General features: G+C 39.6%; 1 long non-coding RNA gene across 1 annotated transcript; it reads right to left on the reverse strand.

Annotated features, from left to right (window-relative positions):
* Positions 1 to 1,460: 1,460 nt before the first annotated feature.
* Positions 1,461 to 11,102, reverse strand: LOC125362196. Its single transcript, XR_007213036.1, has 3 exons — positions 10,972 to 11,102; positions 3,530 to 3,592; positions 1,461 to 1,683 (listed from the first exon to the last, which is right to left on the reverse strand). It is a non-coding gene; the product is annotated as an uncharacterized LOC125362196 (long non-coding RNA).
* Between the last annotated feature and the right edge of the window lie 15,783 nt (positions 11,103 to 26,885).

Genomic DNA, 26,885 nt, shown 5'->3' on the forward strand with positions numbered 1-26,885 from the left:
TCCAAGTATCATATCCTTTCATTTTATGACTCAACATTTGCATGAAATCCATCAGTTGTTTAAGCTGTTTCTCAGGATCAGATACCTCCCAGGATTTCACCTCCTCTAGGAATTCCCTGACTTCCTTTCCAGCACTCAGTATTTCCTCTCCACCCTGGATTTGGGCAGCGAGGCCAGTCAGAGCTATGTAACTGTCTTTCAAGCAGGAAGCCAATTGAAGAGGATCCTTAAAATCACTTGTGTGGTTGGAGAGGATGATGTCCCAAATTGGCACCAACTGAAGCCCTCGGTTAATGACATGCCAGGTCTGGTTGCTGGCAACAAGGCCAGCTTTCCACTGCTGAAGTCCATCTGCTTCTGCTGGGCCCCCACTCTGGGACACTGATAACTGGACTGTGGTTTGGAGGTTTTGCAGACTTTCCCTGTGAGTCTTAGCGTTTGTCTGTGACCGTGATCTCTCTATTCCTCCAGCAATGTCCACTGCAAAGCCATTATAGCTGCCCCTTATGTAAGCATCCAGGGCCACTACTGCCTGGGTCTTCACCTCATTCAGCTGGTGACTCTGGAAACCCTCCACAGTGGCCTTCCACCAGTAGATTCCTCCCAGGTGCAGGGGGCCTTGGTTAGCATGGGAGCCAAATCTGAGGAAGAAGGTTTCAGTTCTCTGCCTCAGTAATGGCAGTCTGTCTGAATCTGAAGTCTCATTCAGGAGTTTTTCAATGGTTTTCAGTTCCTGGAAAGCAGCTTTGGAGAGCTGGAGTTGATCCATTGGAAAGTGGAAGGAAGCCAAGGGAATGTAGCTTAACTTCACTGAGCAGAAATAAGTTCTCTTAGACCATGACTGTTGCGTGTCCTTGGATTCTGAATGTCTACTTTTATCCATATCAGCTTCTAAACGAAATCCCCAACCTTCACCTATGCCTGAGGCAGCTACACTGAAACCCAAGGTCTCTACAACCCTGGTGAATATGGATTCTGTTTGAGAAGATGTAAATTCTCTAGATTCCATCTGTGTGCCTTGTTCTGGGCCATGAAGAATGAATTCCTCAGGGACACTGAGTAGTTCTTCTCTCTTCTGCAGTAGGTCTGTCTGGTGACTGGTTTTGTATATTCCCTGCAGGGCCAGCCCTCCAGATGCCCTCCTTACCAGATCTCTGTCTGGGAGATTTTGCCTGTGGGACAGTGTCTGCGTGGTGAGATTGAGTTGTTTTTGTATGCTTTCCATAACCTGGCTTAGTGGCTGTTCAGTCGGTGGCCTGTACTCTTCAGGGATCTCCATTTCTTTCCTGAGTTCTGTTTCTTTTCTCCTCATTGACTCTTCTTGTCTTTGTTTATGTGCTCGCTGTGAATCCTTCAGCTCCTGCATTGCCTGCATCTGCCTTTTCTTTATCATCTGCACTCGTGAATTTTCCAAGCCTGATGTACTGTTTGATCGTGCCCAGTCAATCACCTTCTCCAGGGCACTTTTCTCCCATGGATGCTGCACCTGCAATTTCAGCTTCTGGAGTTCCTTTCTGTCTATGTGTTGTAAGGCCTGGGCATGGGTCACACCGAGGTGTTCCCGGAGCTTCGGCAACCAGTATTCAACAGACAATCCTTCTTTTGTCAGCATCTCTTGGAGGTCTGGACCCCTTTTTTCTTTGAGCAGAGAGTCATCTGCCTTGGGGTCTTTTGTGGCCATAGCTGTGTGAAAAACAGACACATTCAGTTATTCTGATTGTGTGCTGACCTTTATAGTGTCTCAACATAGTCAAATATATGAAGTTGCAATTTATACCAGTCTTTGTAACCTATAGTCTCCATTAATTTTTCCAATGTACTTTTTTTTTTTTTTTGGCCAGTCCTGGGCCTTGGACTCAGGGCCTGAGCACTGTCCCTGGATTCTTCCGGCTCAAGGCTAGCACTCTGCCACTTGAGCCACAGCGCCGCTTCTGGCCGTTTTCTGTATATGTGGTGCTGGGGAATCGAACCTAGGGCCTCGTGTATCCGAGGCAGGCACTCTTGCCACTAGGCTATATCCCCAGCCCCTCCAATGTACTTTTTGGGGTGTTGTTCAAAACTCTTCCAATGTGGATTAGACCCCATCTTCTACTTGCCGAACTGGCTATTTTCTAAAGTAGACATTGTCAGTTGCAGCATAACATCTCGAGTTTGGCACTTGTAATTCATTTTATGGTTCCCACAGTTTCATATTGGAGTGCATGAAAATCATTAAGCTTAAGGATAGCTTTATTTTTTTTAAATTTTTATTATAAAACTGATGTACAGAGAGGTTACAGTTTCATACGTTAGGCATTGGATACATTTCTTGTACTGTTTGTTACCTTGTCCCTCATACCCCCCTCCCCCCTCCCGCTTTCCCCCCCTGACGTGTTCAGTTCACTTACACCAAACAGTTTTGCAAGTATTGCTTTTGTTGTTGTTTCTCTTATTTTACCCTTTGTCTCTCAATTTTGGTATTCCCTTTGAATTTCCTAATTCTAATACCAGTACACACTGTTTCCCATACACTCAGATAAGATTACAGAGATAGTGTAGATACGATCACAAGAAGGTGATACATGAACATCATCAATAGTAGAAATTACAGATACACATGGGATGTTGAAAGTAGTTACAACTCTGATATAACAATCATTTCCATAACATGGAGTTCATTTCACTTAGCATCATCTTATGTGATCATAAGGGTATAGCTATTGGGTTCTTGTGATCCTCTGCTGTGACTTGCCTAAACCTGTGCTAATTATTCCCAATAAGGGAGACCATAGAGTTTAAGGATAGTTTTAAAATATGCATGTTTGACAACTTTCTGTGCAATTTCAAAAGCAAGTTGTTTCAATATGTTTCCTCAGCTAATATTAAGCTTACATTTCTTTCTTTCTCTGTTTTTATTTTTTGTCCATTCTGCATCTTGGGCCCTGGCACTTCCCATGATCTTTGTTTCCTTAAGGCAAGCATGCTACCATTTAGTCCCAGGGCCACATTTGGCCTTTTCTGTTTATGTGTTACTGAGGAACCAAACCCAGGGCGTCATGTATTTAAGCTTAGATTTCTGTTTTCTCATTCATATCTTTGTTCTTTATCTTAAGTCATTTACTAATTTTCTATTTTTTCTGTCCATCTATCATTTTAAACACACCTCTTCCCAGGCTTAGGCTTGGCACTTGTTACTCTTCAAGAAGCCCATTGTTCTGGAAGAGTTGCACATGGACTGTGGACTTATTAGACCCTAGAAATTTATATCAAAATGGGTATTCCGGATATAGGGAGAGCTTTTGCACTCTGCCTCTGTGTGGGACTGGGAACTAATATGTCCCAGAAGCTGCGCAAGATCCTGAGAGTCAGGTAGCTAGCTCTTTCCTAAAGATAACTTATTCCCACATAACTCACTCCGGGCTGGATTCACCCTTGAAACTGCTCCTGTTTAGCAAGAGCTCTGCTTATCTTTATTTTCCAATAAATCTTGGTGTTTTCCTTCCCCCTCTGTGTCTCCCACTTCATTTTCTAGACCATATAGACAGAATACCTGATCCAGATGTTGCTATTTTATCAGTATCACCTCTTCTTCAGTTGTCTTCAGGGCATATACCTGGGTGGCAGACGAGATGAGTTATCTCACATTTCAATGTCACATAGTATGGAGTTTAGCATTCTTTTAAAATTCCTGCTCCATTCAATGACCCTACTATACTTACCTAATGGGTAGTACATTTACCCATCTTCCTCTCAATATATATTTAGTAAACCATATTTTTCATCTTGGCCTCTAAGTTCTCACTCAGTTGTTTCTTAAATTATGACTCTGCATTTTTTCATTGGATAGACCTTAAAGTCATCATCATTGGTATGGCTTATTTGATCTGCTTTGAATATTTGTCCCTTAAAGTATTCATGTTGAAATTTATTGTGGCTTAAATATATTAATAGTAGGGACTTAAGAGAATTGATTATTCCATGGGAACTACAGTGACATATAATGACTCTGCTGAGGGCTGGCATGGTCTAAGAAAGACAGATGTCTACCCAATGTGTATTCTTGTCAGTTTCAGGTAAAAATGACACAAACTAATAGCAGCAATGTAAGGAGAGTGTTTTTCTCATTTCAGGTGTTTTTAACTGGGGCTAGCCTCTGTCAGAATAACTACCACCTTGAAATCAAGATGATTACTGGTGAGGTTTAATAGAAAAAATAATCTTAATAACTATTGGTGTGAATGTGAACAAGCGTGGTCTTCTAAGATGTTGTAGTAAAAATATGCATGTTTTTATTTGGGAAAATGTATTTCTTCTAGTCTGTACTCAGTTTTTAAAAGATAATTCTAAGTACGTTGTCACTGTAAATAAAAAATAAATTCAGGGCTGGGAATATGGCCTAGTGGCAAGAGAGCTTGCCTCATATACATGAAGCCCTGGGTTTGATTCCCCAGCACCACATATATAGAAAACGGCCAGAAGTAGCGCTGTAGCTCAAGTGGCAGAGTGCTAGCCTTGAGTAAAAAGAAGTCAGGGACAATGCTCAGGCCCTGAGTCCAAGGCCCAGGACTGCCAAAAAACAAAAACAAACAAAAAAAAAAACCTCTGTAATCTTATCTGAGTATATTGGAAACCGTGTTTACTGGTATTGGAAGTAGGAAATTCAAAGGGAATACCAAATTTGAGAGACACAGGGTAAAAAAAGAGAAATAACTACAAAAGCAATACTTGCAAAACTGTTTGGTGTAAGTGAACTGAACACCTGGGGGGAGGAGAGAAAGGGGGGGAGGGAGGGGAGTATGAGGGACAAGGCAACAAACAGTACAAGAAATGTATCCAATGCCCAACGTATGATACTGTAACCTCTCTGTACATCAGTTTGATAATAAAAATTTGAGAAAAAAAAGACAAATTCATTTGACTTATTAAAATACTATTTCTGATATTCTATCTGATGAAAATCCCAGAGAAATTAAATTATAAGAATTAACCTGGCAGGCTGGGAATATAGCCTAGTGGCAGGAGTGCTTGCCTCGTATACATGAAGTCCAGGGTTCAATTCCTCAGCACTACATATATAGAAAACGGCCAGACGTGGCACTGTGGCTCAAGTAGTGGAGTGCTAGCCTTGAGCAAAAAGAAGTCAGGGACAGTGCTCAGGCCCTGAGTTCAAGACCCAGGACTGGCCAAAAAAAAAAAGAATTATCCTGGCATTTTATGGATGATTTCCTCAACATACTTTCTTCTGTTCCCTGGGACTTGAACTCAAGGTCTAGGTGCTGTCGCTTCCCTCTTTTGCCCAATTCTGTCACTTGACCACTTGATCCATAGTTCTTTTTTTTTTTTTTTGGCCAGTCCTGGGGCTTGGACTCAGGGCCTGAGCACTGTCCCTGGCTTCTTTTTGCTCAAGGCTAGCACTCTGACACTTGAGCCACAGCGCCACTTCTGGCCATTTTCTGTATATGTGGTGCTGGGGAATTGAACGCAGGGCCTCATGTATACGGGGCAAGCACTCTTGCCACTAGGCCATATCCCCAGCCCCTTGATCCATAGTTCTAATTCCAGCTTTTTGGTGGTTCACTGGGGATTAGCGCTTCAAGGATTTTTCCTGGCTAAGCTAGGTTCAAACCACTATCCTCAAATCTCAGCTAGGATTATTAGGCTCATACTGAGCCACTGGTACCTTGTACCACTAACATACTTTTATACTTATTTCTGATTATTTGTGTGGAGGTATTGGGAAGTACTGTGGGATCTATGAATGATGTTGCGCTACAGGATATCCTTATATAACCCAGGACCTGCTCCCTGTCTCTGAGCGTCTTTTGCTCAAGGTTAGTGCTCCACCACTTGAGCTACAGTGCCTCTTCCAGTTTTCTGCCTGTTAATGGGAGATAAGAGTCTCAAGGACTTTCCTGCCATGGATATCTTTAAATTATGATCCTCAGATTGCAGCCTTCTAAGTTACTAGGGTTACAGCTATGAGCCACCAGAGCCCAGCTTCCTCGTGACATTGTTGTTCCTGGCAAAAGGTGCATAATTCATCCAGTCACAAAAGTTTTTCTGAAACAACTCTGGGGACTGTTAACTTCCTAAGAGGTTAGTCATCATCATTGAGAGATGATATGACATCATATTGATGGAGCGTTGTAAACATAATCCATAAAGCACAAGGAAAAAAGATATAAACCTCCATTCTTCTTCCAAGAGACCTGCATACTGAATGGTTAATCAGAAGTGGCTTCATAGAGCAAGTTACTTTAGGGTGAAGGGGAAAATGATCAAGATCAAAGTGCCAATGAACAGCAACCACTAGACCACAAGGAATATTAAAAGAGGTGACATTGATCAAGATGTATTGTATTCACGATTGCTTTGTTGAATGGCAGTTATTTTGAAAAATTACTTAAAGGTAGCTGGATGCCAGTGGCTCATGCCTGTAATTCTAGCTACTCAGAAGGCTGAGATCTGAGGATTGTGGTTCAAAGTGAGCCCAGGCAAAAAAGTCCATGATATTCCTATCTCCAATTAACCACAAGAAAACAGAAAGTGGCCCTATGGCTCAAGTGGTAGAACACTAGCCTTGAGCTGAAGAAATCAGGGACAGCACTTAGGCCCAGAATTCAAGCCCCATGAGTGCAAAATAAAAATTACTGAAAGATATAATATATATCTGTGTATCTAGATATATCTCTATATATATACATTTATCTCTATATACATAACAAACGTGAATCAGATCATATATATATATAGTATTTTTGTATATATACAGATATATACATATATCTATATATGTGTGTTTATATGTATATGCACATGTATACCTACATACACACCTACATATATATGATCTTATGCACTTTTAGTATCTATCCTTACACTAGGTGGAGCTATAAAGTAATTTTGGCTCCTATTTTTATTCTGCTGATGGTATTTCAGGCACTGGCATGTGGCTTTAAAAATATAATTTTATTGTTATTATCCATTTATAAGTCAGGTAATGAGTACAATTCTTTTGTACAATGTCACCCCTTTCTTCAGTTTCTTTCAGCTCCCACCTCAATTCTGTGTGGCTTTAAAAAACAAAACAAACACATAGGGATCGGGTTGTGGGTTAGCCGTAGAGTGCTTGCCTAGCATGCATGAAGCCCTGGGTTTGATTCCTCAGTACCATATAAACAGAAAACTCCAGAAGGGGTGCTGTGGCTGAAGTGGTTGAGTGCTAGTCTTGAGCCAAAAAAAAAAAAAGAAAGAAAAGAAGCCAGGGACAGTGCTCAAGCCCTGAGTTCAACCCCCAGGACTAGCAAAAGAATCAAAACAAACAAAAGCAACATAAATATGTACAGAGAACAAGACAAAACAAAGAAAAACAACTTATGTACTTCAGATGCTCTTGATTGGAATCCACATACCAATCCAGTAATAGATAAGAAGTTTACCCTCTGTCTTAAGTCCCTTAAGATTGAGGAATAAAGAAGAAATTTAGTAAATTACAGTGAGCCCCTAGGAAATGGGATCTGATTTTTAAAATTGTGGAGAATGAATATAGGCCAATGTCTAACCTTTGTACTAGGAGAGAAACTTATACTCCAGTTCTTATAATTAAGCCCTGCAACTAAGCCTACTTGTGCATAGTTCCTGGCTTTGTCTCATCTTTTCTATAACTAACATTTGCATGGGAAAGACAGAGACATAAGCAGAATTTCTGTCCATAGTTTATGACAAATTCACACACACACACACACACACACACACACACACAGAGTCATTTTCCCTTAATATGCATGATTATTCAAACCCAGAGCCATGCCTTTCAAGGGGCTCTTGTAGCATTCTGAGTATATTTGGGTCTCCCTGTGCATTTGTGTGTTTGAAAGTTTGATTATTAGGGTGGTGGTATTGGGAAATGGTGTGGGATCTTTAAATGGTGTTGTGCAGCCACTGTGTCCAACTTGTCCTCATGACCACATGAGGTTTTTACCAAACCTAATCCACATAAATAATATGTATTACAGAATTAGGGAACATATTCTAGAAATTCCAGAACTTGTAAACACATATACACAAACATGCATATATATATTATATTCTATGTACATGCCTTTGTGGAATTCAGAATATTTTAAGTGCTTTGGTAAGGAAGACACACTGGTTTACAGCCCTTAGTGAAAGTACATTCTAAAGATGAAGAAGACAGTGAACTTGTACATGCATGAATAAACATAATTAGAGAATGTTGTAAGTTATTAGAAAACTATACTCAGGGACTTAAGGAAGAAAATATCTTGAACTGACTTTAGATTGTGTGGGTAGAGAATATATCTTTAAGGAATTGTGACCATTGCTATTTTTGAGGTGCTTTTTTGCCTTTTCTAGGTTTTTGTAAAATAAAATGATCTTGCTTCTTATTCTCTATTTCCTTTTCTAGTACTTCTTTGGATTTTTTGCTACTCTATCCATAGCTTGTATTGACTGTTATATAGCTTAGTTAGATAATCATTCTACAGTTCGAACCCTATGTTTGTGCAAACACAATTCTAGGAAAAGTTTTGATGGGAGAATCTACCCAATTTTTATATTGGAGAAATGGTAAAATGACCACTAAGAATCAGTTTCCAATGAATACTTTGTATTAACAGATAGGAAGAGTAACAGTAGCTCTCAGATCCTTCTTTGTCCTTTATGTGGCTTATTTCTCACATTACACACTGAATATAAAATTTAAAAAACTTTATTTTCCATTTAATTGAATTTTCTACAATTGGTTATTATTTATGATTCATCTTGATACTGGCATTCAAGACCTCTCAAAATAATCATTTAAAAAATTGTGAAAGAGGTGTATAGAAGAGTTACCGTTACATAAGTCAGGTAATGAGTACAATCTCCATTTGAATGGTGTCATACATCTCTCATTTTTTCCCCAGTCTTTCCCCACGTTATATAGTTTATTTCCAGCATAGTGTCCAGTGAATATCACCGCTGAATTGGTTCACCTTTTGTCTCACCTTTTCTATACTTATCTTTCCCCTTCCCAAATCAGATAAACTTACATATAAGACATAGTGTACAGAAAGAAATGTACCCACTGCCTTACACATGAAACTGTAACTCCTGTGTTTTTCACTTTGACAACAAAGAAGAAAAAAAAGAAAAGAAACAGCAACAAATCCAAAGAAATAAAATAAACAAAAGAAAAAAGGGAATTAAAAAAAAGAACCACAAAGAGTACAATAAAAAACCTCTTGTTTCTATTTCTTGGAGTGTATTTTGATAAGCAGGATTTTATATGATCCTATATATAGCTATTGAGCCCTGTGATAATGTCCTAAGAATAACCTTTGTTCTTACTGTGTAAATGTTTAGAGTCCTGTTTAGTTAATCATGTCCAAGTATAATTATTTAAAACAATAATTTTTTTGTAACTACAATTTTACCTTTTCTTAAGCATGTAGCACATTTGCTACATTTACATACCAGATGTTGCCACAACCTTCTCAAAGTGGTGAATACTTTTGAATTTAGAATATTACATTACATAAACTCTTTAAAATTTTCTGCCTAGGAAGCTATTCAAAGTACTTTCCTCTGTCTTTTGTCTCTGTTTCTGTATCTAAATACCTTCGGTTTCTTTACTTGAAGTACCACCTGCTAGTCACTTTCACATAAAAAAGGAGGGCACTGGGAATGTGGCTTGAGGTAGTGTGCTTGCCTGGCATGCATGAAGTTCTGGGTTCAAATATTCAGCACCATATAAATAGAAAAAGCCAGAAGTAGCGCTGTGGCTCAACTGGTAGAGTGCTAGCCTTGAGCAAAAAGAAGCCAGGGACAGTGCTCAGGCCCTGAGTCCAAGGCCCAGGACTGGCAAAAATAAATAAATAAATAAATAATAAAAAAATTAAAAAGTCAGAAAAAAGGTAAGAAATCATACAAAATAACAAAAAAGACTTAGTTGAAATCTAAATGTTTCTCTGTGTTTGAACTTATCTGACAAAGTAGATGGAGACTCTTAACATTTCCCATTTTTGCCTCAAGAAGTGTTACTATGTGAGTTGTCCTTTGTGGGAACCCGTTAATGCAGAGCCATAAGGTCTGGCCTTAGAGAATTGGAAGGCCATTCTCGGTCCCTCTGAAGGCTGAGGGTGGCCCTAACAAGTCTTATTGAGCTTAGCATTACAATGGCCACAGTTTCCACAGGAGTGATCATCTGGAACATCACAGGACCTTGGAGCTGGTAGGTGGCCTATGCAAATTGGTTGTTTACTTATCACCTTCTCCTCTTGTTTACAGGAAGTTGCCAGTCCCAGGATTGTTCCCCCTAAACTGGTTCCCTTATCTCTTTGAAGTATCCCTTTGAAGTAGTCTCTGATGTAGCTACCTTTCTGCATGTACTCTCTTGTTTGATAAGGAATAAAAGCCCTATTCATGGGACCCTCTGCATCTGTTACTGGAGTGAGGCAGCAGATCTCCTGGCACCCCAAACCAATTCCATTATTCCGGTCTCCATCATTGCTTTGCTCCTGGCCTTGCTCCAGGCTCCAGCTGGACAAGGCACTTGCTTCAGTTTGCAACATTCTTCCTTTCTGCTCTATTACAAACTATTCACACACTGCACCAAACATTAAACTCCTGCATATAACTGACTTCCAAGCCTTATCATCCCCTACACAGAATTCAAAGAGATTCCATTTTGCTTCATTTAAGATACTTGTTGGTTCAATGCTTGGATATAACACTAATAATTTCTGCCACAATCTTTTAAATAAAGTTTCTCAGTATCTTGGTTTGTTTTTATTCAATGATATGAATTATTAACTTGTTTCTTTTCTGTTTAGATTATATCATCCCTTTTCTCCCACAGTTGTAACTAGTTTGGGGAATAGCTTAATTCATGTTTGCAATTTTAGCATTGGGTAATCTCTGTGTGTCTCACCCATCCCCTATGACTGAACTGGTTGGTTTTTGATTCTCAGTTGTGGCTGTATTTCTCACCTTCTGTTTCACCTACTTGTCTCCTGGAGTCCAAGCAGTCATCTTCAGGTTGTCTGCTCCAGAAAGAAGTGCATGGAGAGCGGGCAACTTCTGGCTGCTGTCAGCTGCAGCTCAGATTTGGCTCCTTATGTGGGGAAGAAGCTGGCTTTTATTCTCAGAGCAGAGCTCCTCCCAAAGGACAGCCTTCTAATTCTCCTCCCCTTTGGGGGAGGTTCTGTAATATTCCTGTTTGTATCTTCAGAGCCAAACCTTACACAGTAACTATAATGGATATTCACAAAATGTGTGACAATTGAATAAGAAATGAATATATCCATATCTGAGCTTTCTTACTCAAGTTTCTGTTGTGTTATTAAATACCCTTTTCTGTAAAGTATCATGAGCAACAAGGGGCATAAGGGCTCTGATAAGGCTTCTCACTAGTAAGGCTTATCTTCTCACAACAAATGGGGCTGTGCTTATGTTCTGGTGAGCAACATTTTAGTGCCAGCCAGTCAGAGTAGGTTTAGGCCCAAGATCCAAAAATTACTGTGATGAGACCAAAATACCTCATCCAAATCTATTTCTTTGGGATATTTTGACTTGGTTGTTGGAAGAAAGTGCAGGCCTTGCAGACATAGGTATCACCACAGATTTTATTTCTCTGTTATTAAAGTAATTAAGGACACAGATGGAGACTTTTCTTACTGGATGTTCTTCTTTGGACATATCAAGGTATTTTCACAGGTAAAAGATGTTAGGAATATGCCACCTGCCCAGACAGTACCAAAGGTGGCTATTCCCTAGGACACTCCTTCTGTATAGCAGGATAACCTTTGTTCATTTAGTACCAACCTACATACTTCCTTGCTGAACTTTGCCTTTGCCTATCTAAGTAATTTCAGTATTTGAATTCTCTCTTGAATCTCTTTTAAGGCAATACATTTGCATACACTTGCATACCACCTGATGTAGTTATTTATAAATTATAAGATAAACTTAGCTTCTGCATATAAGGGAAAACATGCATTCTTTGTCTTTCTGGGCTTGACTTATTTCACTTAATATAATTTTTCCATATTCTTTCTTTCTTTCTGTCTGTCTTTCTTTCTTTCTTTCTTTAGTTTTGCCAGTGCTGGGACTTGAACTCAGGGCCTGGACACTTGTCCCTGAGCTTCTTTTGCTCAAGATTAGTGGTCTACCACTTGAGCCATATCACCACCACTTTTGGCTTTTTCTATGTATGTGGTACTGAGGAATTGAACCCACGGCTTCATGCATGTAAGGCAAGCACTCTACCACTAAGCCAGATTCCCATCTCATATTTACTTTACTTTTCAAGTGGTACAATAGTTTTTTTTTCCTAATGGGTAAGTAAATGTGCATTGTGTATGGTTCTCTGCAATATAGTTTTAAGACAAATGTTTATCCTTGAGATAAGGCATGCATCTTGCCATATCATTTTAAGGCAAATGTTTGTTTTTGAGAAAAAAATGCATGCTGCTGGGCTGAGATGTAGCAATGTATCAGAGTACTTGCCTACCAATTGCAATGTCCTGGGTTCAATCCCAAGTATCAAAGAATACAAGAAAAAAAGAATGCATCCTGCCACCCCCACTATATATATATACATACACATGTATATACACCTATATGTACATACATATATATATATACAATACATATTTTTTATTGTAAAGATGATATACAGAGGGGTTAGAATTGCATAAGGAAGGTCATGATTACTTTTCTTTCTTTCTTTCTTTCTTTTTTGGCCAGTCCTGGGGCTTGGACTCAGGGCCTGAGCACTGTCCCTGGCTGCTTCTTGCTCAAGGCTAGCACTCTGCCACTTGAGCCACAGCACCACTTCTGGCCATTTTCTGTATATGTGGTGCTGGGGAATTGAACCCAGGGCCTCATGTATATAAGGCAAGCACTCTTGCCACTAGACTATATCCCCAGCCCCATGATCACTTTTCATTTTTGAACAATTTTAGTCCCTCCCTCATTTTCTCCCAGTGTTCCCCTGACTCTTTCCGCCCTGCCAAGTTGTGTACTTCATTTTCAACATAGTGTCTAGTGTCACTGCTGAATTTGTTCACCCTTTGTTCAACCATTTCTATCCATCCCCTTCCCCTCTCCAAATCAGATAAACTTTTATACAAGACAAAGGGCACAGAAATTAAAAATAGGGACAAAACGGGTAAATAAAAGGAAAGGTGGGGAGGGAGATCTGCAAACAGTGTAATAAAAAACATTTCATTTCCGTTTTTTGGAGGTCATTTTGACTAACATTTTATATGGTCATATGCACATAGTTATTGAGCTCTGGTTATCCTCTCTTGAGAATATCCTCCACTGTTCTCACTGTGGGAATATCTAGAGTGCTGTTTAACTAATCATAATTATTTGTCTCTTACTATCTACTGGATTAACTTGTAGAATTATAGACACATTCTAGTTATTACAAATGAGAGAAATCATGCAGCCTCTGTTTCTTTGGCTCTGGCTTACATTGCTTAATATGATTTTTTCCAAATCTTCCTATTTCCCTGCAAATGGGGTAATGTCATTCTTTCTGATGGAAGCATAAAATTCCATTGTGTTTATATACCACACTTTCTCTATCCATTCATCCACTGAGAGGCATGTGGGTTGATTCCATATCTTGGCTATGGTTGGTAATACTACTATGAACAAGGGTGTGCTGGTGCCTTTAATGTGGGCTTGTTTGTGGTCATTTGTGTAAATGCCCAGGAGTCGGATTTCATAGGGAAGCTCTCTGTTTAGTCTTTTAAGGAATCTCCATACCACTTTCCAGAGTGGCTGAACAAGTTTACATTCTCACCAGCACTGTAGGTTGTTCCCTTTAGGCCACATCATTTCAAGCATGTGATATTATGAGTTTTCTCAATAATGGCCATTTCAAAGTGGGGTGAGGTGGGATCTCAAGGTTCTTTTATATATTTTTTAGTATTTCTAATATTTACTTTATCATTTTCTTCCATTATTGGCATTATGTTACAGCTTCATAGACTTAAAAATTATTTATTGTCAAAGTGATGTACAGAGGGGTTACAGTTTCATACATGAGGCAGTGAATACATTTTTTATCCCACTTGTTACCTCCTCCCTCATTTTTCCTCTGCCTTCCACCCTCCCCTTTTCCCTCCTCCCCCATGAGTTATACAATTGGCTTACAGCATATAGTTTATAAGTATTGCTGTTGCATTGGTTCATCTTTTATCTTTTGTCTCTCCATTTTGATGTTTCCTTTCCCTTCCCTACTTCTAACAAATGTATATGCAATACCCAAGGTACCAAGATCAGTAACAGTTACATCAGGGGATATAATTTCACTTGATATGTTGAAAATAACAATGACAATGATAAATTTATTTCCAGAACTTGGAGTTCATTTCACTTAGCATCATTTTATGTGTTCATATGTACTAGCTATTGAACTATTGTGATGATCTGCTAGGATTATGCTAGATATGTATTAATTATTCCCAAATGAGGAAAACCATAGCATCTATATTTCTTTAGGTCTGGTTCACTTCACTTAGTATGTGGTTTTCCAAGTCCTTCCAATTCCTTATGAATGGGGAAATGCCATTTTTTCTGATAGAGGCATAGAATGCCATTGTGTGTATGTACCACATTTTCTTGATCCATTCATCTACTGAGGGGCATCTGGATTGGGTCCATATTTTAGCGATGGCAAATTGTGCTGCAATGAACATAGTTGTGCTGATGGCTTTAGTGTGACCTTGCTTGTAATCTTATTGGGTAGATGCCCAAAGTGTGGTTGTTGTGTCATAGGGGAGCTCTATGTTTAGCCCTTTGAGGAACCTCCATACTGCTTTTCAGAGTGGTTGAACAAGTTTACACTCCCACCAACAGTGCAGTGGGGTTCCCTTTTGGGCACACCACCTCCAGCATCTGTTGTTATTATTAATTTTCTTGATAATGGCTATTCTTACTGGGGTGAGGTGGAATCTCAATGTTGTTTGGATTCACATTTCTTTTATGGCCAGTGATGTTGAGCACTTCTTCTTGTGTCTCGTAGCCATTCTCATTTCCTTTACAGAGAAGTCCCTCTTTAGGTCTTTAACCCATTTGTTGAGGGGGCAATTGGTTCTTTGACGAGTTTTTTAGGGGGGGTAATTTTTTGAATTCTATACATATTTTAAATATGAGGCCTTTGTCTTTTGTTTGGCCAGTGAAGATCTTCTCCCAATCTGTGGGGTTTCTATTTATCTTGCAAGCTATATCCTTTGCCATGAAGCAGCTCTGCAGTTTGATGCAGCCCCATTTGTCCAACCTTTTCTTGATTTATTGTGTTTCTGGGCCTTTATTAATAAAGTTTTGACCGGGTCCTAGGCTCAATGTTCTTTTGATTTGCATTTCTTTTATGGCCAGAGATATTGAACATTTCTTCATGTGTGGATTGGCCATTCTTATTTCTTGTTAGTAGTCTCTCTTTACATGTTTAGCCCATTTATTAATGGGATTGTTATTTCTTTGAGGATTTGATTTTAGTGGGTATAATTTTTTGAGTTATAAGTCTATTTTAAATAGAAGGCCCATGTCTGATGCATGGCAAGGGAAGATCTCTCATTTTGTGGGCTTTGTCTTTATCTTGCTAATTATGCCATTTGCCATCCTGCTATATATATATATTTTTAAAAACTAATGTTTATCCTTGAGTTAAGTGCTTTGTGCCAGGAGGGATCATTTCCCCAAGTATTTGCTTTCTTTAGGATATATGTCTTTTCTTGTGATGCCCTTGCTCAGTTTTCAGAGCATATTAGTTAATTTTTTGCCTGTAGGCAAAATCAGATAGAAAAATGCTTCTCTTGGCCTTTTCCTGTTCTTTGTACTAATATTGCAGCACATGAAGAAGATAGTGTTTCTATGTTTGTAAATTCACTGTTTCTGAATTCCTGGCCGCTATTTAGACTGATTATATTTCCTAATCTATCCTGCCTCATTTCCTCCAAAAGTGATTGGTCACTCCATCTTAAGGAAAGCTGATGTGTGAAGATCAGTCTTCTATATTTGCTTAAAGCTGAGTAGGGACTTTGGCTTTTCTCTACCTGGGCCCTGAAGTTTTGTCTTATCAAGCACTGACAAGAGGCTTTTCTTATCGGAAGTTTCCCTTTGGACAGGTGAAATGTATTTTCACAGGAAGAAGATGTTGGCAGTATGCCAACTGCCCAGAAAGTACCAAAGATGGCAGCTACGTGGGATGGTTCTTCTGCATAGCAAGATACCCTTTGTTCACTGAATGCCAACCTCCAGCCTTCCAAATCCAGGGCCACATTTCTTGCCCCCAGAACTCTGGGACGTCATTGCTTTGTTTACCTCTATAGAATTTTTTATTTTTATTTTGGCCAGTCCTAGGGCTTGGACTCAGGGCCTGAGCACTGTCCCTGACTTCTTTTTGCTCAAAGCTAGCACTCTGCCACTTGAACCACAGTGCCACTTCTGGCCGTTTTCTGTATATGTGGTGCTGGGGAATCGAACCCAGGGCCTCATGTATATGAGGCAAGCACTCTTGCCACTAGGCCATATCCCCAGCCCTTCTATAGAAATTTCAACCATCATTCCTCTCTTGAGTTTTGTAAGTTGCATGTAGCTGCCAACAAAACTCAGTCAAACTAATAATGTTTATAAAATTCCCTCTATGAACATTCAGAATGTTAGTTTGTTTCATAGACTAGAATGATGAATGGGAAAAACATAAATTCAAACATCCTGACACTTTTTACATATCCTTCAGGCTTGCGTATGAGAAAAACAATTTAAGCAATGAGAAACTACTAAATTTTGGATGAACCATGTTTTGGCATTACTGATCTCATGAGGAGAAAATGAGATGATGTATGTTTATCTGTGTTAGTGTTTGGTGTGAAGCAGATGTTCACATATGAATTCTATCTTCATAGGGCACAGTTGCCTTTGGAGATCAAGTCCAGCTGACCTCGCCATCTGTGATATTTTAAATACTGAATTTGAACCTCTGAAATTTTCCTTATGACTTCATCTTAGAGGTATTGGAACTTAGAGAATGATATACCCCAAATAGGAATTTTCTTATAAAGTCAGAAATTTAATATGCAAGGAAACACTCTCTGTTCTTCTTAATTGTACTTAGACAAGACTGTAGAAATGGAACACGATCATATTTTATTCACATTTTGAAATTCCAGTATTTTTCTCAGTAGTACACAATTCCCTAAAATGCTTGTCTATAGAATCAGAAATGGGCACTTGTGTATTGATATAGATGCACTCCACCTATCTTTTCTTGTTTTTTCCTATTGTGGGAATCTCTGGAAACTAAACAGTGAGACCTGATAGGGAAAGAGAATTGAAAAGTCATTCTCTAACAAGACTGTCTGAATGCTGGGGGTTGCCGTGGAAAAACCAGTCCTGGTTGTCCAGAGTCTCATATTCCTACCCTAAGTATGAGTTCTTCAGCCCCCAAACTGCAAATCATAAGTTATTTACAGCTTACCTTCACTTCCTAAGATAAGGAAGTCACTCATCACCAAGTAATTTTATAAGAAGATTTTCCTGCTTTCTTTCTATCCGATGTGCCTGATGCCACATTTGCTATTAGGTATTGCAATCCAGAATTCTTGTTATTTTGATGCTTTAGAAGATATAGAAAGCTCCATTATTCTCCCAGCTTATTTAATAATCTTACTTATTGGGTCATATATGTGTTTTTATTTCTTTTCAGCTATTTTTTTTTTTTTTTTGCCAGTTCTGCGTTTGGACTCAGGGCCTGAGCACTGTCCCTGGCTTCTTTTTTTGCTCAAGGCTAGCACTCTGCCACTTGAGTCACAGCACCACTTCTGGCCATTTTCTGTATATGTGGTGCTGGTGAATCGAACCCAGGGCCTCATGTATATGAGGCAGGCACTCTTGCCACTAGGCCATATCCCCAGCCCTCCTTTCAGCTATTTCTACTGCACAAATCATTTTGTCATTTTGTTGAGAGAAGAATTTCCAAAGCAGAGAGAAAAGAAAGAGGGAGATCTTCAGGCCTACAGGAGAAGGAAGCAAATAGGACTAGATTATGGCTGAGAAGGGTCTCTGAGTGCTGCAGCAGCTGTTGTGGGGTCCACTCAAGGAAAGGTACCCATGACAACTGTGTTCAGACAGCAAAACTGACAAGTGTCAGAAGTCTCCAGAGCCATCCTGCTATCTTCCCTTGCCTTCCAAGGGAGGGTTTGTGAAGTTTCCCTGTAGAATTGGGGACCCTCCATTTTGGACTGACTTCAACTGCACTAAAAGAGTTTTGGATGAGTCACAATGGTATTAAAAATTGTCAGAACTTTATTGAGTAAGCACGCAAACAGGCAAGCAGAAATGCAGATACATTGTAAGAGAGTGTGAATGCTTAAAGGGAGACACACTGAGCTCATTGAAATCAGGGATGTATATACATATTAATAATTATAGTATATTATAAAATATTAATATTGACCTTAAGAAAAGTCTTTAGATCCATTTTTTTTTTTTTTTTGGCCAGTCCTGGGGCTTGGACTCAGGGCCTGAGCACTGTCCCTGGCTTCTTTTTGCTCAAGGCTAGCACTCTGCCACTTGAGCCACAGCGCCACTTCTGGCCATTTTCTGTATATGTGATGCTGGCGAATCGAACCCAGGGCCTCATGTATATAAGGCAGGCACTCTTGCCACTAGGCCATATCCCCAGCCACTTTAGATCCATTTTTAAATCCTAGCCAACCTAATTATAAAACTATAAACTATCTGATAAAAATTAAGATATGTTTACCCTCTTCTACTTTCTTGAACATCCTGATAGTAATTTCTCATGTTTATATATATATATATATATATATATATATATATTTATTTATTTATTTATTTTGTTGGCCAGTCCTGGGGCCTGGACTCAGGGCCTGAGCACTGTCCCTGGCTTCTTTTTGCTCAAGGCTAGCACTCTACCACTTGAGCCACAGCACCACTTCTGGCCATTTTCTGTATATGTGGTGCTGAGGATTCGAACCCAGGGCCTCATGTATACGAGGCAAGCACTCTTGCCACTAGGCCATATCCCCAGCCCCTCATGTTTCTATTTTGAAACACACATTTAAGACAATGCTTATTGATAAAATCCTTATCCAATGAAAACTATTTTGTTTCCTCAATTTCTATTCCAAAGACTGCTTGCTTACTTGCTTGCTTTTTCTCTTCCTTCCTCTCTCGCTCACACTGTCCTTGTCTCTCTTCCTTCCTTCCTTCCTTCCTTCCTTCCTTCCTTCCTTCCTTCCTTCCTTCCTGTCTTTCTCTTTCTCTTTCCTTCTCTTCTTTCTTTCTTCCCTTCTTCCTTCCTTCCTTTCTCTGTATTTCTCTTTCCTTCCCTCCCTCCCTCCCTCCCTTCCTGCCTCCCTCTCTCCCTTCTTTCTTTCTTTCTTTCCTTCCTTCCTTCCTTCCTTTTCTTCTTTTCTCTCTTTTCTTTCTTTCTTTCTTTCTTTCTTTCTTTCTTTCTTTCTTTCTTTCTTTCTTTCTTTCTTTCTTTCTTTCTTTCTCTCTCTCTCTTTCTTTCTTTCTTTCTTTCTCTCTATTCCATCCCTCCCTTCCTTCTTCCCCTCCTCCCTCTTTCATTCTATTTCTTTCTGTAGTATACAAAGGCAAATACATTTGTATGACCGTTATTCTATTTAAACTTTGTCAGTTTGTTCCAGTGAACAATAACAAAGATTTGATGGGAGGATTTTTTTTGTAATTGTGTGCTGAACCTTATATTATTGCTTGTGAGTTCTCTGCCTTTACACTGTGAATCCACAGACAACATAGTGTGCGTCTGACACATAGGGAATTTTGTTAAGGTAAGAGGCATTGCCTGTCCCGGTGAGCTCTCAGCAAGGGTATACATTAACTAAGAGAACAAAGTTCCTCCTTCCATCATGAAGCAGCCTCATGTACCTCAGGCCCAACCCTAAAACTTAACACAGACTTTGAGTTTTATTTTCTAGTATCACTGAAAATTCCCAGAAATTCTTGTGTTTTTTGATAGTTGTTTTTTTTTTTTTCCCAGAGCTGAGGACCAAACTCAGGACCTTGCCTTTGAGAGGCAGGTGCTCTTCTGCTGAGAAAAATCCCAGCCTTGTGTTTTTATTTTCAATGAGAATGTGGGTGGGCACTTTGTAAGCTGTTTTTCTTCCTTCCTTTCTTTTTTTTATTTCTTTCTTCCCTCTCTTTTGCTATCTTTTCTTTTCTTTTCCATTTCCTTCCTTCCTTCCTTCCTTCCTTCCTTCCTTCCTTCCTTCCTTCCTTCCTTCCTTTCGTTCTTTCATTCTTTCTTTCTGTAGTATACAAAGGAAATGCTATTTAACAGAGCAAGTTATGAGTACAATGCCTCATCATTAATGTCAGCCCTTTCAACATTCTCCCCCATCCCTACCTCCCTACCCTTCTCCCCATTTGTCTTCATATTATTCATTTTATATTGGATTCTGGATTGCATTTTGCCTGCACCTTCTTCGTTTCATTTGTCTACCTCTCTCCACTTCACCCCATCTCACCCATTTCAAGTACTCATTTCCTGGCATTTATTTGTTGAACGTTGCCTTTGTAAGGAATTACACTGAGTACCACTTAAAAAGAATCTGACAGAAGGCAGAGACAACAGGTTCCTCAGGCAAGATTCTTTGCATGGCAGAGCAAACAAAGCAGCCACCTTTCTGCAAGTCACTATTTTCAGATGTTTTTCTCACACTGCTTCTCAGCAAAAGGCAGACATCACTACTCCATATTTTCCTTCCTCCTCTCTTATGGTGAGACTATAGATATTTTCTAATGAGCAGGGATTTTTATTGTCAGGGATTTTTTTTTTTTTGGCTTGAACTTGGGGTACTGTGTCTGAGCCTCTTTGTACACAGGCTAATGCTCTACCACTTGAGCCACAGACAACTTTCAGTTTTTGAGTGGCTAATTGGAGATAAGATTCTCAAGGGGAGTTTTTTGCCTGGGCTGGATGTGAACTGCCATCCTCAGATCTCAGCATGGGCCACTGGCACCTAGCATGAGCAAGAATTTTAAATCAGCCAGAGATAAGTTTGAGGCCTAGACCCAACTTCTAGGTAAGGCTGTACTTCCAGATGTACTTCCTTGCCATATTTTGACTTCATTATTGACAGAAACAGAAGAATCTCAGACATTTTGAGGCTCTGTAAAATTGTCTGTTGTAACACACACACACACACACACATACATAAAGACAGATGCATTTATTTTTCTATCAATCTATTATCATTTTATCCTGGCTTTACATATACATATATATGTATATACATATAAACATGCACATCTAAACATGTTATGTGTATGTGTATATACATACATATATATGTGTGCATGCACATATGTGTACATAATTACAAACACATTATAAGTAAGAGATAAAGGTAGAGGCTTTTTCTATCTGATACCGCTCCTAACTAGAAAAGATCTTTTCATAGGAAGAAGAGATTGGAAGTCTGACACTTGGCTCAGAGATGATCATGGGTGGCTGCTACCTGGAAAACTTCCTCGGCAACACAAGGAAGCTATTCTTCACTGTGCATCTCCTCCTTCAACCTTCCAGAGCCTGTGGTTCCCTCTTTTCCTCTGGCAGTTCAAGGCCGTACCATTTGTTTAGCTCTCTGTATAGTTTATCCATATTGCCTCTCTTTAAGTTCCAAAGTTCATTTATTGCTTTTATGCGTGTGTAGTTTCAGAAGCTTGTTTTCCTTCCTCCTAGTATGTAACTTGTCAGTTCATTTCATAGACTAAAATGATCAAAGCCTTGAAGGAAATGAATAAATTAAAAACTTTCCTACATTATATGCGATGGGAGAAAGGCAACTGAAGCCATAAGCAGCAGCTAAGGTGGACAAATTACATGTGTCAGTAGTGTTACTTACACTAATGACAGTCATGGTGATAAAATGAGCTGATGTAGGTTAATCTCATGGAATGACTGGCATCATGTAGATGTGGAAGTAGGTTTTTGCACCTTAGCAAAGAAACAATTTTGATGATAAAGTGTCTCTGGAAAAGAGACATAAAAGAGGATCTCTCCTGCTGTAATATCAAATTTCTGAATTTTTTTCTATGACTTGCACTGTTTTATACTTGCTGAGGCTTGGAGAATGGTAATGCTCAAATTCGGCTGATTTATTAGTTTATTTTTGCAGATCTTGGGGCTTGAACTCAGGGCTGGTCCTTAAGCTTTTACTAGTGCTCTGCCATTTGAGCCACAGCTCCACTTAGTACTTTGTTCCAGTTTAATTGGTAACAAGAGTCTCACAGACTTTCGGCCTGTGCTGGCTTTGAATCATGGTCCTCAGATCTTCACTGGGAAACCCTTTTTTTCTTCGTAGGAGTTTGATATAAAGAGAGAAGTTCTCTTTAGAATTTCCTTTAGTCTTAAGCCAGGCTACAATAGGGAAGAGAAATACTTTGTATCCACTCTCTAAAATCCTATTCTTTGATAAATGAACTCAGATATCCTATAGGCTCATTCAAATTCCAAAGAGACTCTTCCTGATACAATTTGTGTCCCCAGTAGTAGGTCCTGAGAACAGCCTACATACCTTGCCTTCTCCCTCCCTGGAGAAATACACATTTATAACTGTGTGCAATGTGAAGCAAAGCAAATATATTTGTATGTCTATCCTTTTTAATCTGTGTCCGTTTGTTCCAGTGAACACTAACACAGATTTGATGGGACTTTTTTTTTTTTTGGCTTTTTGTATTCATGTGCTGAGCCTTGTATTGGTGCTTGTAGGTTCTCTGCTTCTACATTGTGAATTCACAGATAATAGTGTCTGTGCCTGACACAAATGGGGTTTTGTTACAGTGAGAGGCATTGCCCGTACATGGTGAGATCTCAGCAAAGGTAAACATTAACTAAATGAACAAAGTTCTTTTTTCCACCAGGAAGCAGCCTGACATACTCAGGCTCAACCCAAAAACTAAACACAGACTTTCAGTTTCATTTCCTAGTCTCACTCCCGATTCCCAGAAATGCTTGTTTTTTTGTTTCCACTGAGAATGTGTGTGGCCACTTTGTAAGCTGTTTTTCTTTATTCCTTCCTTCGTTCCTTCCTTGCTCCTTCCTTCTTTCCTTCCCTCCATTCTCAACTCCCTCCCTTTTGTCATTCATGGGGCTTGAACTCAGGACTCGGGTGTTGACCTTGAGCTCCTTTGTGTTCAAGGCTAGTGTTCTACCATTTGAACCACAGACCACTTTCTGCTTCTTCTTCTTTTTTTTGTATTTCATTGGAGATGAGTCTCACAGACTTTCCCGCCTGGGCTGGCTTTGAACTGTGATAATCAGATCTCAGTCTCCTGAGTAGCTAGGATGACAGGCAAGAGCTACTGGCACCTGCCTCAGAGCTCTTTTTCTTGGTACTTTTGTTTATATATTTCCTGTCATCTTCCTAACTTAAGTTCTAGGTCCCAACTCATGTGGCTTCTGTCTCTGCCTCTAAGTGCAGTACTGATTATAATTGGCACGGCTTTGCATCTGTTCCTTATCCTGAAACTCTATTGATGAATTTCAGGGATGAGGACAAGATGACTGAATTGAGATGCCTAGTCCTCACCTCCTCCTTCACCCAGAAGAACCAGAGTAGCAGATACACGGATGGACTTTGAGGAGTATAGCCAAGTGAAGAGTGTAGATGGAACCTTGTAAAATTCAGAGACCTGTTGGGTATTGCTGGCTAATGCCTGTTATCCTTACATACTCAGGAGACTGAGAGTAATGTTTCAGAGATAGCCCAGGCAGACAAATCTGTGAGACTCCAACTAACCAGCAAAAAGCCCCAAGTGGAGGTGTGTCTCAAGTGGTAGAGTGCCAGATATGTCTGAGAACAGTTAGAAACACATTTTAAGATTTTTGTGCACAAGTGTGTGTGTTTGTGTGAGTGTATGAATATGTTCAGAAAGATATGGTAATTTAATGCACTATAATCAAGTGGCACTATAATCAAGAGTTATCTGGCTAAGCAAAAAAGTAAATGTTTTGAGAACTTAGGGTTTATTTCTCTTCCCTGGTAGATTCCTTAAGTTTCTTAAGTCTGGACTCTTGGTACCAGGACAGTGCCAGTCTATCTGTAATTCAATATAATTGAGTTCAAAGATTTTCTAAGAGTTAACTCTGGCTGCAAAAGGATAAATGAGTGTTCAAATGATTCTAAAGGTTCCCAAAGGTTTCTAAGGGATTAGATGTGACTTAAAACAGCGGGAAGGGGATTGAGCATGGATTCCCCTATGTAAAAAGTATTTGGAAAGTTAGTGGAGAGTGGCTTTGGAAAAGGCATTGAAAATGGCTTCCTGGATGAAGGGAATTTGGAAGTAAAAATGTCCTAAATGGTTTTCAAAGTGGAAAAAGGGCACATTAAGGATGCCAAAAGTTCACTTAAAAATTTAATTGATTGTTTAAGCACTGTTTCAGTTTTGTCCTGACAGGTCTTCTGTAGCAATTGTAGGTGGGTCCACAGAGGGACATAGACTCTTCAAGTTTTTCCCTGTTCCAGTACTTAGAGAGACTGGAATAATTTGAGCTGAAATTTTGAATATGCGTGAGGCCCTTGTAGGGATAATTCTTCTTTTCCTGTTCCTCCCTCTAAAGATCCAAGTGATTTGGATGCTTAATCTACTAATTCATGACCTACAGATGGGAATTAACTGTACATGTGAGTGGAAACCAATGTACAACCTTATGTCCATTATGAAAAAAATATTTGTTCTTGGCATCTAGATTCCTTTATAGCATGCTCTTTGAGGAAATGAGCATAACATGTTGTTTTGTTGTTTGCAGGGGATTGATTTCTTCTTCCCCTCTCAGGCCCTCCTGACAATTGTCTTCTGAGGGTTTTGTTATTTTATTATTTTCTACTTTTGTGTTGGTGTTATTGGGTTTTGTACTCAGTGGCTCAAATTTATGTGGCATTGCACTCTATTCCTTTCTCAATTACTGGAATTATGCCTCTAACGCTGTTCTTTCAAGTTAATCAGTTTTAAGAAATTGTCTTACAAACATTTCTGCCCATCTGGCCTGGAATTCTGATCTTCCCACTCTCAGCATTCCTAGTAGCTTGGATTACAAGCATTAGAGAAACCGGTGCTCAGTCGCCATCAAAATTCTCTTCATTTTTACTTTGATCATGATTTTATGGCTTAAGTGTTGTAAAGAGTCATAAATTTGTACCTAATTGTATATGAGAATTTCTTTATCTATCATTTATCTGTTTAAGTCTGTACCATTACCTGCATTGCTTAGGTATCTGGCACACCTGGAGGCAGTTACCTCCCCCTTCTCTGAGATCACATCTAATCCACCTGGCCATATCTCCCCCCTGCCCTAGATAAGGCATGGTCCTTCAGTGGTTCAGCCCTTCTCTCCAGCCATGCATCATCTCGGCCACAGGCATGCAGTTGTTGAATAAACTTTTCTCTCCTGCCTGAATATCGCAGGGTGTTCCCCTTCATCAGCTACCTACTTTAATAAACCTTACATTTGCTTCCTTGACCAGGGGAAGGGCTTTGAGTCAGGACAGGCAGAATTCCCATTTTTCTCCTTTTTTTTTTTCCTGAGGAGTTTCCCCAGTCCTGACGGCCCTTTTTCCACAAACCAAACTGCTATGAGACGCCACACAAGACTTTTCATCAATACCATTGCTGGCCTCCACATTCACGTCTACACCACTTCTCTACTCAGGCGAGTCAAACTGCTCCACAGGTTCTCTGCTGCTCTGGTACCCTGCCAGAGAACTTCCCAGGCCCAGGGCCCCGTCACCGCTGGGCCAAGTATGCTTGGCTTTGCAGACTTGGCCTTCTTTTGCTCCAGAGGGTGCTAGGTGAAGTCAGGATGCTGCTTCTGCCGGGTAAGCTCTCATTCACTCACCAGGCTGACTCTCTCTGGCACTTTTAATGGGTCACTGAGTCCTGCCCAAGCCAGGACACTCAGTTGGAATGCCTCTTGCCATTGCAATGAGGCCTGCTCAAAATACTCTCAGAGATACACTTTTTGCCTCTAGTGGTAAATGGTCAAGTCATTTACATTTAGGCTTTTTGTTCTCTTTCCTTCTTTCTCTTTTCCTCTTCTCCTCTTCTTCACTCTCTCTTTCTCCCTCTCTCTTGTCTACCTGCTTGTCTGCTTACTTTATAAAACTCCAAGTCATACCATCCTGATAACAAAGCTGCTTCTTTTCACAGACCTTGGACACTGAGGCTTGACCATCCAATGTGCTTTGTCAGCAAAGATATCTAAAAGCTGCCTCTTTTCTCTAGCATTGACCACGTGGTGGATTTTAGGTTTAACAGGTACCATCTTGGCACAGTGGCACCATGTGTCCTCTCTTTGTGTACTGTCTCCTGGCCTCTCTCTGGTCACCATGGCATCCCACTTCAGCTGAATTGGTTTGTCAAAATGTGGCTTCTCCATTTTGTAATTGAAAAATTTTGTTTGCTGGCAAAGTTTTTGTTTTTCTTGACAACCTGGTTCTAAAATATTGGACAAAATAAATTATCATTTATGGCTGGAATTCCAAAGGTATGGCCAAAATTCATTTTTGTGTGCTGTAAAACCTATGTGCACAGTGTGTGTGTGTTACACGTGTGTATGTCTGTGTCTGGGTAAACTTGTTACCTGACACTGTAATCAAGTCATTTGTTAATGAAGAAAGCCTTGGAAATGGGAACCAAGGAAACAGAGTGTAGAGAGAAGATGGTATGACTATGTCTTGAATTTTTTAAACATAAAGCTTATTAAAATTGGCATGTAATGAAGTTAGATATAACTTAAACACTGATGTAAAGCCAGTATGCCACTCTTTATGTCCATCCAGCTGTACTAAATCTGTGCTAAAACTCTTATTACATCTACTGAGTTTTGTCATTGC

The sequence above is a fragment of the Perognathus longimembris genome, chromosome 13 (assembly GCF_023159225.1).
Source record: "Perognathus longimembris pacificus isolate PPM17 chromosome 13, ASM2315922v1, whole genome shotgun sequence".
NCBI lineage: Eukaryota > Metazoa > Chordata > Mammalia > Rodentia > Heteromyidae > Perognathus > Perognathus longimembris.